The 12855-nt window shown below is 43.5% G+C and overlaps 1 pseudogene; it reads left to right on the top strand.

Moving 5' to 3' along the window:
- The first annotated feature begins 6164 nt into the window (after positions 1-6164).
- Positions 6165-7435, top strand: LOC103162091 (annotated as a pseudogene).
- Positions 7436-12855: the final 5420 nt, after the last annotated feature.

Here is a 12855-nt window from a genome sequence, read left to right as displayed (position 1 = left end):
AATCCTCTTGACTTGTGAGAAGTGGATTCAAGTTTTATGGCTATCTAGATTTTCTGAAGTTTGTACGAATCTCTATTTTATAAAAAGATAAATTTTTTAGATATATTAGCGTTATCAATCTGTACTGAAATCCATATTGTAGAAAAAGTAGGTAACAGGTATTGTAAAACATCAGGAGTAGACTCCCAGCCTTGAGTCCTAGCAAAAGCTATAGATTTGGGTTAAAAAGCAAAGCATGTACATTTTTTCTTATGTGATAGTAAGCAGTCATTGCTCTATTAGCTTGTCAGAACTCTACTCATGTTAAACTCTGAACTTTTGAAATCCTAGTATAATATTATATAAGGGGAAAGAGATCTGTATTAACCATTTTATATCTTTAAATTGTGTTATTTTGTTAAAACATCATTTTAGACCCCTATAACTCAAGGCCTTATGTCCTCAGATGCCTAAGACTTGCATTTAAAAATGTATTTTATGTTCTCTTCTTATCATAACTTAAATTTTTATATCCTTAGATTATATATTTATAAGCATTTTTCCTATTTATAGGCATTATAGGAGCAGTTGGTCTACAGTTTTCACTTACAGACCATAGATGTGATGCTGACAGTTTTTAAGAAACATGTTTGAACTTCTCTATGAAAGTCTGAATAGCTAAGAGTGTTAGCCTTGTCATTTCATAGGAGACCAATCATATAGAACCCTGTAACCTAGAGGGTTGCAATATGATGATTAATTGCAACCTCAGTCTTCCTTTCACCCTTAAAAACATGATTCCATTTTTAGCATAAATATTCTGCAGTGAAGATCACCAGCTTTTTTAATGAAGAAAACTAACCAGAATTAATCCAACATTATTAAATTTCCAACATGTATTATAGTTTTTCTTTTAAATTCAGTATAGTTCACATCCCCTCTGGCCCTCTACAATTCCCATATATCCTCAGGTCTGGCTCTCCCTGTTTGTACTCCTCTGCTTTAGCCAGACATAGACAAATTTCTTTCTTTCATTCCCTTTATAATTCCAATCTCTTACCCTTTTTCTTGTTTTTCCTCAATTCCCACACAACATGCAAATTTCCATCGAAGTCTTATTCTGTGATTTCTTCTAGCAGTCCAGATCATTGCATAGGTACAAATTTCAAACAAAAACAGAAATAGGTTTGGAGTATAGAAATAACTAAAATTTGTATCAACATATGAAAACATGTACCAATGTGAATTCAACATTTGAGACTAGCAGCAGTTTTTCTTTATCTTAATTAATAATAATTTGTACCCAATTTCCTTAAATGATGACAAGTATTTGTAATCCATTGGATGTAAATGACTAAAACCCATATATATTCTTCTTTTCCTGTGGAAACAAAAGCATAATTTTTCCCCAAACATAATGTATCTCTGATTTTTATTTTAAATTCAAAGCTTCCCAAAGTGTACAGGCTGGTATAATTCAACGTTTTTATTTTAAGCAGTATCAGGACAGAGAAGGCTTAAGGTGGGAAGCTACTGGCCAGTAGAAGACCTTGACTGTTACCACAGTGAAGAAGAATTTTGCTTAGGAATGAAGGGAGGGGAGGCAGCTCTGGTGGGCACAGAGTGTGTCCTTGGCTGCCAATGTTCCTGAAAAAAATTATTTTTGTAAACTTCTCCAGTCACAATCCTGGATTTTCTGTTCACATTTGTAGGTTGTATGTCTCCCCAAAATCTCTCTACCCAGCTGAGAGTGTGCACCCCTGCCCTCTGCAGGAGCTGCTGGCTGTGGGCCAGAGAACAATGGAAAGAGGTGGTCTCTTTCTTTGATAAGTTTTTCTTTCTGGACAATAAGCCTCAAGTCTGGCTTGGGCCCCAAAGTCCTGGAACTGATCCAATAAAAATGCTCAGCAGGGCTGAGGCAGAGGCTGCTTGCCTTCTCTCCTCTAGGATAACAAAGAAAGTAATAGACAGAAACAGACAACAAAGACACAACTAGGTACCAGTACACCAAATCTGGGAAGGAAACCCAATCCCCTACAGATACAAGTGAGCTGGAGCCCTCTCTCAACCCACGTGGGTGGCTGCCATCAGTGGGTCCACCTGGAACAACCAGGCCTCCAGATTTAGCTTAAGCTTTTCAGAGACATGAGCACATGGAACAGAACATCAACATAGTAACAGTCAAAACAGTCTGAGACAAAGAGCGCTCATTCACCTACCCTTTTCTAAATCTTTAGACTCAGTCCCTTCTGCAGGGAACCAGGGGCATCCATCCCTTACACATTTCAAACACTGGAGCAATTGCTGTTATGCTTCCTTAGTACCTCCCTGCCTTTAAAATGCCTTTAAGTAAATTTATAAATTAACTAAAAATTTTACACAGTTGTTGATGTCCTACTTTGCTAACTCTGATCTTGAAAATATTTTTAATAAATGCACCAGGCATGCATGTGGTACACAGACACATATGTGGGCAAAGCACCCATACGAATAAAACCAATAAATCTAAGTGTAGCTACTGTTATTTGCAAACTATTTATTATTTATCATGTGGGAGCCAGCTCCAGCTGCTGAAAGGAACCCATGGTTTGTAAGGAAAGAAGGAAATACAAGGAGGAAAGGAACCATGGGATATTCTTACCCCTGCCTGGATAAGCAGTTTGTCAGGAAGCTATGAGTGGTTCTCAACCTTCTAATGCTGCAACATTTTAATACAGTTCCTCATGTTGTGGAGACCCCCTAACTACTGGCGTGGGAGTGAGGATTCACTAGACTCAGTATAGAATGAAATGGAGTTTATTTGGGGTAAAGGAACTTACACAGGAAACAAGTGACTGTTGCTTCAATCGGCTCCAAGGATGCAGACCCTGCCACCCTGAAGGGGGCTCCAAGCCCCAATCCTATTCCTTTAACATACCTGTGACCACACCCAAAAAGGCGTGGTCAGTGCTGGTGGGGGGAGGTTGAATATATCACTATAATTCCCCTCTTGGTCTAAAGAAGAATATTTAGGCTTGACACAAAACTATAAACAATGATAGCAAATATTAAGTATACTCTAGGAGAAGGAAGGGTAAAAACATACACAATTTAAGACCTACTGCCAGTGAAGCAACATAGAGCAATTGGCATGAACTATATATCCAGTCCTAGTGTAAATGCATAACAGATTGCTACAAAATTGTCCTAAACTGCAAAGTTTAAGTCTTGTACCTAATATTTCTATCTAGGAAGAGAGGACAGTAATTGTGACAGTCTAGTCTTCAACCTCATCAAAGACCTGAGTAGGAGGATAACAATACTAGGGTAGGCAGGAAGTGCAAGCAAGTGACTTTCAAAGGTACAAGCAAAGACAGAAACAACAGGCTACCTGGACAGTCACCCAAAGTCTCACAGCAGCACAGGGGCAACCAGCTTTGGCTAAGGCCTAAAGTAACTGAATGACCAACACAGAAGCAGGGAGGTTGAAACACTGTCTTACGCTGACTTGGCAGGGTTTATATCTCCTGCAAGCACAGTAGGATAGCATGTCCAAAGTCAGCGGTTGAGGTGGGGACAGTTCTTTGCCCAAGAGGCCATTAGCCAGCCAAGGAGAGAATGGACTCCAGAAGGAGTGTCATCAGTGCCCAACAAACTCTTGGGAATAGCTCAGTGCTGTCGGGAGTAATTGTGTCTCATTTCAATGGAGTACTAACATTTAAATGCCATATTCTGCGAGTCTTTGAAGTGTTTGAAGATCAAATATCTATGTCTGACTAATCTCATAAGTATAAGAAACATAGGTAATTATAATCTGTAATTCCCAGAAACATAGTTGTACAATGACTGAAGCTTCCCAAAATAATTTAGCAAGGACAGGACTTCAAAAAATGTAGCTATATACATATAAACAATTCTCAATAACAGAGACAGAACTGAAATGTCTTGACTAGAGGTAGAACTGTAAAGTGCAATATGATAAAATGTCCTAAGTTGTATCATATACAAAATGTATATACATCAAGATAGTTTTATGTTTGTATGCAAAACGTCATAAACAGAAAGAAGACCCTATACATCAGCATACAAGAATCTAACAATTCAAGTTATCTATAGCTAAAAGTTGCTAAAATTAGTTCACAAGAAGATATATTAATCTACCTATATTCCATCCTAACCATACCTTTCTGATCCATACCCTTAAATTTATCTAAAAGAGATACCCAAGTCTGAGCATCACCTTTCATACCCAACCCTAAACAACTAAAACCAACCCTAAGTAGGTGATAATTATCCCTTTTTCAGCCATGAGAGAAAAGAAAAACAAAAAACAAAAAACAAATACCCTTAATGCCAACAGTGGGGAAAGGCGGCATTGTTTTCTTAGGATTACTTCCTGCTGAAATGGGGCAACGACGACTTCTTGGGATCCTGTTGGTAAAAAATAAATAAATAAATAAATAAATAAAGCATGAGAAGTCTCAAAAGGACTAGCTGTAACATTTGTCACTAGTCTCTGTGTGGCAGGAGATGCTTGACTGAAGTTCTTTTTTTTTTTTTTTCACTGAAGTACTTTTTTTGTTGTTGGGGGGTTTTTTGTTTTGTTTTGTTTTCGAGACAGGGTTTTCTGTGGCTTTGGAGGGTGTCCTGGAACTAGCTCTTGTAGACCAGGCTTATCTGGAACTCACAGAGATCTGCCGGCCTCTGCCTCCCGAGTGCTGGGATTAAAGGTGTGGGCCATCCCCCCCCTCCCATCCCCACACCCACCCCTGCCCCACTCCCCCCACCCGGGCTTGACTGAAGTTTTTATCTGAAGCACCTTTTATCAGGGCAATAAGGAGGTGCACCGTTTCAGCTAGTTAGTCTGGAATTATCTAGAGCAGTATAGACCTAAACCGGTCTTAGGGTGGTGTTTACTAGTTCAAAGACGTCAAGTTGAATCAAGTGGAATTGATGAAGTAGAGCCCCATCTTCTTTGCGGAGAGTCTAAAGATTGCTGTCAGGAAGTATTTTTTGTTTGTTTGTTTTTTTGTTCACTGTGGAAGACTTAAACACTAATATCAGCACAGAGAGTTTAACTTTAATAGGTAAGCATACAGGGAAAGGTAACAATAAGGATGGAAATAAGTATGAGGGAATAGAATTTTTGAGAGAAAGCAGAGTTACGACAATAGTAGTCCTAGATTTTGTTTTCTTCTGTCTTACATCAATCAGCCTTTTGATATGACACAGAACTCTGAATTTTATTTAAACATGTTTGAATTTGGAGGAGGGCCAAATCCAACTCCAAAGCCAGCTTTGATTTTTATGTGAATTGGGACTATGACTGTACTGGGAAGTAAGAAGATATAAGTTTAGTATAAGGATTTTACCATGAGTACATATTGGTACCATAAGTCAGGTTCTTCTTTGTTTGATGGTTCTTTCTAGATAGCTATCCTCTCTTCTTTAGGCATCTACACATTCAGTGTCTTTTGGCTTTTTGAAGATTTTTTTTTTTTCTGTTTTCCTGTAAAGACAAGAACAGAACACTCCCCCTACCTTTGTGAGGTCTCCATACAACTCGTGGAATGTACCTTGGTGGATGCCTATCATTTATCCTCATCAAGAGGTTTCTCCTGTTCAAATTGGATCTTGATCAACTTTGATGGTATCCAAAGCTTTTTTCTCCTGTAGAAACAAAGGCAAAACCCCTACCCCAAAGTAACACATATCCTGGTTTCCATACTGAGGTCAACACATTCTTGAAGTACACCGGCTGATTTAGTTCAGAAGTTTTTTCTATTGTCCAGTGTCTTTCTGTGGCTGTTTTCCCTTTCTCATTAGCATTAAGAAAGTTTAATGTTAGTAAGGCATTATGTAATCTATTTTGGAGGGTCTTGGTTCCCCCTGACTGTTTATACAGCACTTCTTTTAAGTGTGATTAGAGCCCAGACCAGCAGAGGAAACAGCCTCAGCAACCGCAGCCTGCACCCTCTCCCGCCCACCCGCCCTCCGCCTGCCCCGGGGTCTCTTTCCGCCTTCCTCCTCCTCCATCCCCCTCCTCCAACCGCTAGCTGGGGGCCCCCATCGCCTTCCGCCAGCCCCTATTGTTCTGCCCCGGCCTCCAGCCCTTCCCCTTCCCATCCGCTCCCTTTTCCCCCCAGTCGACTGGAGCCTCCAGTTTTGGCTTCCACTCCCACCAGTGACCAAAGACTTGACCACTCCAAGTCCAGCTCCCTGTAACTACTAGACGTGGACACCGGTGTGATTGAAGGTGGATTAAATGTCACGCTCACCATCAGGCTACTTATGCATGGAAAGGAAGTTGGCAGTATCATCGGAAAGAAAGGAGAATCCCTTAAGAAGATGCGCGAGGAGAGTGGTGCACGGACCAGCATCTCAGACGGGAACTGTCCTGGGAGAATTATCACTTTGGCTGGCCCGACTGATGCCATCTTCAAAGCCTTTGCTATGATCATTGGCAAACTGGAAGAGGACACAAGCAGCTCTATCACCAATGCACAGCTGCCAGTAGACCTCCCGTCGCCTTACGGTTGGTGGCTCCTGCTTGTCAGGGTGGCTCTCTCATTGGGAAAGGTGGTTGCAAGATCAAGGAACCAAGAGAGAGTACAGGGGCTCAGGTCCAGGTGGCAGGGGATATGCTTCCCAACTCAACTGAGCGGGCAATCACTATTGCTGGCATTCCGCAATCCATCATCGAGTGTGTCAAACAAATCTGCTTGGTCATGTTGGAGTCTCCCCCCACCCTCCCCAAGGGTGTGACCATCCCGTACCGGCCCAAGCCCTCGAGTTCTCCAGTCATCTTTGCAGGTGGTTAGGACAGGTACAGCACAGGCAGCGACAGGGCGAGCTTTCCCCTCACCACCCAGTCCATGTGCCTCAACCCTGACCTGGAGGGACCACCTCTAGAGGCCTATTATACCATTCAAGGACAGTAAGCCATTCCACAGCCAGATTTGACCAAGCTGCACCAGTTGGCAATGCAACAGTCTCATTTTCCCATGACCCATGGCAACGCCGGATTCCGTGCAGGTTTGGCTGCATCTGCTCAAACTACTTCTCATGGACTCACCATTTCCAAATGATTTGATTGGCTGCATAATCGGGCGTCAGGGCGCCAAAATCAATGAGATCTGTCACATGTCTGGGGCGCAGATCAAAACTGCAAACCCAGTGGAAGGATCTACTGATCGGCAGGTCACCATCACTGGGTCTGCTGCCAGCATTAGCCTGGCTCAGTACCTTATCAATGTCAGGCTTTCCTCGGAGACAGGAGGCATGGGGAGCAGCTAGAGCAGTGCAGGTTCATCCATGATCCTTTCCTGCTCTTCACCACCACCCATGATCCATTTGTGGAGTTTCTCAACAGTCAGCGATTCCAGGTTTTAAATAGTTTGTAAATTTTCAGTTTCTACACACTTTATCATCCACTCATGATTTTTTAATTTAAAGCGTTTTAATTCCTTTTTCTGTTCAGCAGTTATGCTGAAATATCCATATTTAGTTTTATAAGCTTCTTCCCCTTTTTTTCTTTTTTTGGATTTTTTTTTTGGCTCATGAATTTTTGTTTGTCATGGAATAAGAGTGGAATATTAATACATTTCAGTTTAGTCCTGTAATGTCAGGAATTTTTCAAAAAAATTTAAAAGATGGACTGGAAAAAAAAAGTGTGATTAAATCTCTCAACAACTACTTGCCCTGTAGGATTGTGAGGTATACCAGTTATGTGGTTTATGTTATAATATTTAAAAAAACTGTTTTAATTTGCTAGAGACATATGCTGGAGCATTGTCAGTTTTTATTTGTGGAGGTATGCCCATAATAGTTATTACCTCTAATAGGTGTGTAGTAACACAATCAACCTTTTCAGAGCTCAGAGAGATGGCCCACTGAAATCCTGAAAATGTGTCTATGGAACCATGGGTATATTCTTCCCCCTGGACAAGCATTTTGTCAGGAAACTATGAGGGGTTCTCAACCTTCTAATGCTGCAACCTTTTAATACAGTTCTTCATGTTGTGGAGACGCCTAACCATAAAATTATTTTCGTTGCTACTTCATAACTGTACGTTTGCTGTAATGAATTGCAATGTAAGTATCTGATACGCAATCCCGTGAAAGGGTTGTTCAACTCCAAGCAGGTCTCAACATAGGTTGAGAACCCCTGATCTAAGAGCGTGTGTGTGTGTGTGTGTGTGTGTGTGTGTGTGTGTTGTCTGCCTTGTCTGTCTCTCTCTGGGCCAACTTTCTCAGGATCTGAGTGAATGAGCACCATAAAAAGCCATTGCAGTTACTGGAGCACTTTGAAGTATTTTGGGAGTTTTTGTCCAAATACACAACAAAGTGTCTGTGTGCCTGTGTACTGTGGTCCTCTGCTGCTCCTCTCCCTGAGCTAAGCGGGATGGCAGCGTTGCCATAGGTCAGCATTGGAGAAAGTTTCTTTGTGCATGCAAGAAAAAAAAAAAAAAAAAAAAAAAAAAAAAAAAGAACACAGCTACAGCTGGGAATGAAAGACCCCCAAACCCCTAAGGGCCTCAGGATCCCGAGGAGCCCCCAAGACTCAGAAACCAGACCAAGAGCTGCAAAAGCAAGAGGGTTTATTGAACGAATGCGCATTTGTGTGTCAGCAATATCGGGGAAGCTGCACACCCCAGCAAGGGTTACAGGCTCCTTATATAGGAAAAAAAAAAAAAAAAAAAACGCAGATCAGCACACAGGCAAGGGGCACAAAGTGATTGATTACAAAGTATGATCTCATGTTAGAGTGGTCACCCAGGTGTGACCTGCTTTTCTACAAAGGAAAAACCACAGAATGTACCCTGGAAAGTCCTTGATTGTCTGTTGGCCAGCCAGGTGTGACCCAAAGAGGGTTGTCTTGGCGATTGCCCCCGTCTAAACCATAGGATGTGCCCGGGGTTGGGACCAACTTCCTTGTTGGGCCAAGGCCTGTGGAAACTTTTTCCCTCTGTGAACTAAAATCTTTTAAAACTTTTTCTCTCAGCAAACTAAAATCTTTCAGGAACACTGACCCCTGTGGAAGATACAATTAATTGTAGAGTATTCTCAGAGCATGACATAAACACTGTCATGTGACAATGGCAACGCCCTTCTCTCCACTATTGAAGTAAACATTTGCAGACGTCACCAAAAACGTGGTGCTAGAATGATTCCAACAGCAAGGCTTCCAACAGCAGTAATTAATTGTAAATCTGGAAAAAAACCCAAATAATTCATAATTTAAGGAAAAATTCTCTTTCTCCAAAACAAATAATAGCAGACAGTGGTTATAGCCCCCAGAAAGCTATGGGCTATAGGAAGATTTTGAGATCAAGACCAGCTTGAACTAAATGTCAACCAATCAACAGTATTTATACTGATGGTCCCTTTCTGTGACGATAGAGCAATCGATTTTTCTTGCCTGAACTATGACAAATTATGATTAGTCAATATTTCCTGCATCTCAGCAATTTTTGTTGTTGAGACAGGGTCGTACCTGGCTATCTTGGAACTCGCAAGAGGTCCACCTGCCCCGCTCTCACGAATGCTGGGATTAAAGGGTATCACAGGGATTGAGTCCTACAGTGCCAGCAGCTGCGCAAAAATGGAAGGAAATGTGAATTTACCAGTTCCGGAATTCCCTGCCCGTTTTTAGCAGGGAAGCTGCTAAAAATCTAAGGGAGTCTCTAGGTAGACGCGCTAAGGGATTGAGCCACACAGGCAGTACTGGAGACGCCCTGCTGTCCGTTGATAAGCGAGCGGTCCCCGCGGCTGCCACCTCTGGGATGAAGGCGCGGGGCCCAAGGTCCTGCAGTCGTCGCGGGAGGCTCCGGAGCCACCTGGCATGCCCAGCGCCCCGCGTGCCCAGCGCTCGCTTCCTGAGCTTGGGCAAACCGAATGAACCCTGCGTCCCGCTGCCACCCGGGGGTCGGGCACGACGGGGACTCCATGCTGGCGGGCTCGAGGTCGGTCCGGGCGCCCATCAGGACTCCGCGAAGGCGCCCAAGTGCGCTTTAGGGTCCCGTCCTCTGCAGACCCTGAGCACAGACTAGCGACGGGCTGGTCACCCCAGGTGTGTGCTGGAGCCCGCGGGTGGAAAGGCGGCGAGCGAGGCGCCAGTGCTCAGGGAGGTCGGACGTGAGGGAACTGGAGGAAAGGGGAGGGGAGCGGGCGGGGTTGCGGGGATATAGGGGAGTCAGCGCAGGAGCTGGGAGCCCAGACCTTGCAGGGCGCAGCTGGTGGGGATGGTTTTTTTTTTTTAATTAATTAACTAGTTAATTAATTTTTTGGTTGGCACAGAATGCAAGGGAATAGAGGGTAAAAGAACCTGCAGGGGAAGGAACGACCACGTTTACCTCTCTGAATTTTGGGGGTAGGGGGTGGGGAGGGTGTTCAAGACAGAGTTTCTCGGTATACTCTTGGCTTTTCTGAAACTCACTCTGGAGACCAGGCTGGCCTCGACTTTACAGAGCTCTCCTGCCTCTGCTGGGATTAAAGGTGTGCACCTCCGCCTGGTTGACCTGACCTGGCCTGGCCTGTTCTGTCCTGTCCTGTCCGGGAACCATCAATTATTACACTTAAACTTGACAAATAGTGTTCCTGTGGCTCTCGGTGATTTAGTATTCTGCTTTGTGGTCAAAGTAATGTGAACTCGAATCCAAGCCACGAAAGCAATTTCTACGGGAGGTAAAACGGCCCTTCCAGTCTCCAGTCTTCCCATCACTGCGCCGCAAGAGCACGTGGCGGAAAGAAAAGGATGAAGCTGGATTTGTCTTTTCTGAGCGAAATGCATGAACCAAGCGATCCTCAGTGAGGTAGCTTTAATCCAGGGTTGTAGTCCTGTTAGACCCCCGAAAACTCAAGTATCCGGGGTCTCAGGCCAGGTTCGCGGTCACCCCAATCACCAGGCGGATTCGAGAGCTTGCTGCAAACTGCACGAGGCTTTATTGTAATTTAACGAACTAACCCCATGTTAGCTCGGGTCTTTCACCCACCCGCCATGGCAGACGGCTAGAAAAAGACGGCTCCTAAGGTCTCCCCAAAGATCTTATAGGGCAGCGTAAGGGGAGTGTCTAGGGGTACGCACAGGCTTACGCACAGGCTCATGATTGGTGTGCCTCCAGGCTTGGAGGGCTTGCCCTGTGTTGATTGGTCAACTGGTTGTTATGGCTCATAGGCCCTCCCAGGGTGGTTGCTATGCTCTCTACGTCATTGCTGTGCGCTTGTCCGTAAAGCACACCCAGGGTCGTAAAGCATAGCGCCACCAGCTAACTTCTGATTGGTTCCTTGTCACGAGACAGGCATCTGACCTCTAAGTGACCAAGGTAGGTATATGGCAAGCACATGTTCGGCTGTTATGGCTGCCAAAAGGGAAGCCGGTTCCTTCATTCCCCCATTTTCTTTTTTGTAAATTCCAATCATGGAATTGCTGTCTCTCTAGCATCCCCATCAGGGAGTGATAGATACTGTCATCCCCATGCAAGGGAGTTCCTTTTGACTTAGCATTTTAACCAGGGAAAATGGACGGCGAAATTCTTTTCCAAACTGCTTCCTGCTGACTTTGGGACGAAGTTAGGGACCCCAGAAGGTTGAAATGCTAGTCAAAAGCAAAAAGGAATTTAGGCAATGGGGAATTCATCAGGGGCTTCTGGTTAGAAGACACTGTTGCAGAGACAGGGGGTGTCCACATCAGCTGGACTGGTTTACATCCACAGCAAGTCCAGGGCTCGCAGTCTACTTAGAACAGCCTGTAGTCAGCAACTGATACTCAGATGTCAGCCAGAAGCAGAAACCTGTTTAAGACATGTTTAAACTAGGAACAGAGGTTAAAACTTATTTACTGAAGCCCACAGTACAGAAAAAGCAGATATTTGGATATCTGTTTAAACAGCAGGAACATATTTATAACTTTGAGTACTAGCAAAAACTATAGATTTGGGCTATAAGCATGTACATTTCTCTTCTGTCCAGAGAGCCAGGTATGGATTGGACAGAGGTGCCTTTGGCCTGATGAAAAGCCCTTTAAGTTTGTACTTAGATGACAACCAAAATAAACTTAAAAACTTTGAGCTTGTGCCTGAACAGTAGATAGTTACTATTTTATCAGCTAACATACTGACTAGTCTATAGTGGATCTGACTGACTGATGCTGTCAAGCTGACAACCATTAATATTTCAGAGATCTGAGAAGGGTATATTTTATCCGAATCTATTAAAAAGTGACAGAAGCCAGTTAGAAGCCAGTCCATACAGTTAGCCATACCCAAGTTTCTCCATTACCATTGGAGGCAGCTGTCTCAAAGAACAGCAATCTTCGCCAGGCCTATACTGTGAGAGTTTTTTCCTCTCTGTGGAAGAGGGACATGGAAAAGACTGACCTTGTTTTGTCTAGGCAAAGGGGTACAATCAATTTTCCAGTGTCCAGCAGCTTTGTCCACAGTCTCGGCTAGGTTCTGGCAGGTGGCAGGTTTCACATCTGAGCATCTCGCTCACTGGTCCAGGTGCAGGAACTGAGGTGCCTCGTAATCTTCTTTGGAGACTTTGGGTCACTGTCCGGATCTGGCAGTCTGTCTGACATTATAAACTTTAAAGATAACAATTTAAATGCCATATTCTGAAGATCTCTGAAGCATTAGAGGTCTGTTTTAGTTACTTTTCTTAAGCATACAAGAAGCACACAGGTGGCTAGGTAAAGTCTTCTTTCTGTAAGTAATTTTTAGTCTGACTGTAACTGGTTTTAACTTAGTAAGATATTTGAAACAGCACAGCTGAACTTAAAACTGCATAGAGCTACCTTATATTCCTTAAACAGTAGCTTAACTTCTTTCTGAGACAGGGTTTTTCTGTGACTTTGGAGCCTGTCCTGGAATTCGATCTGCCGGACCAGGCAGGCCTTGA

Source organism: Cricetulus griseus (assembly GCF_003668045.3).
Source record: "Cricetulus griseus strain 17A/GY chromosome 1 unlocalized genomic scaffold, alternate assembly CriGri-PICRH-1.0 chr1_0, whole genome shotgun sequence".
In the NCBI taxonomy this organism is placed as follows: Eukaryota; Metazoa; Chordata; class Mammalia; order Rodentia; family Cricetidae; genus Cricetulus; species Cricetulus griseus.
The sequence above is the reverse complement of the archived record's forward strand: the minus strand, read 5'-3'. Positions and strand labels throughout refer to the sequence as shown.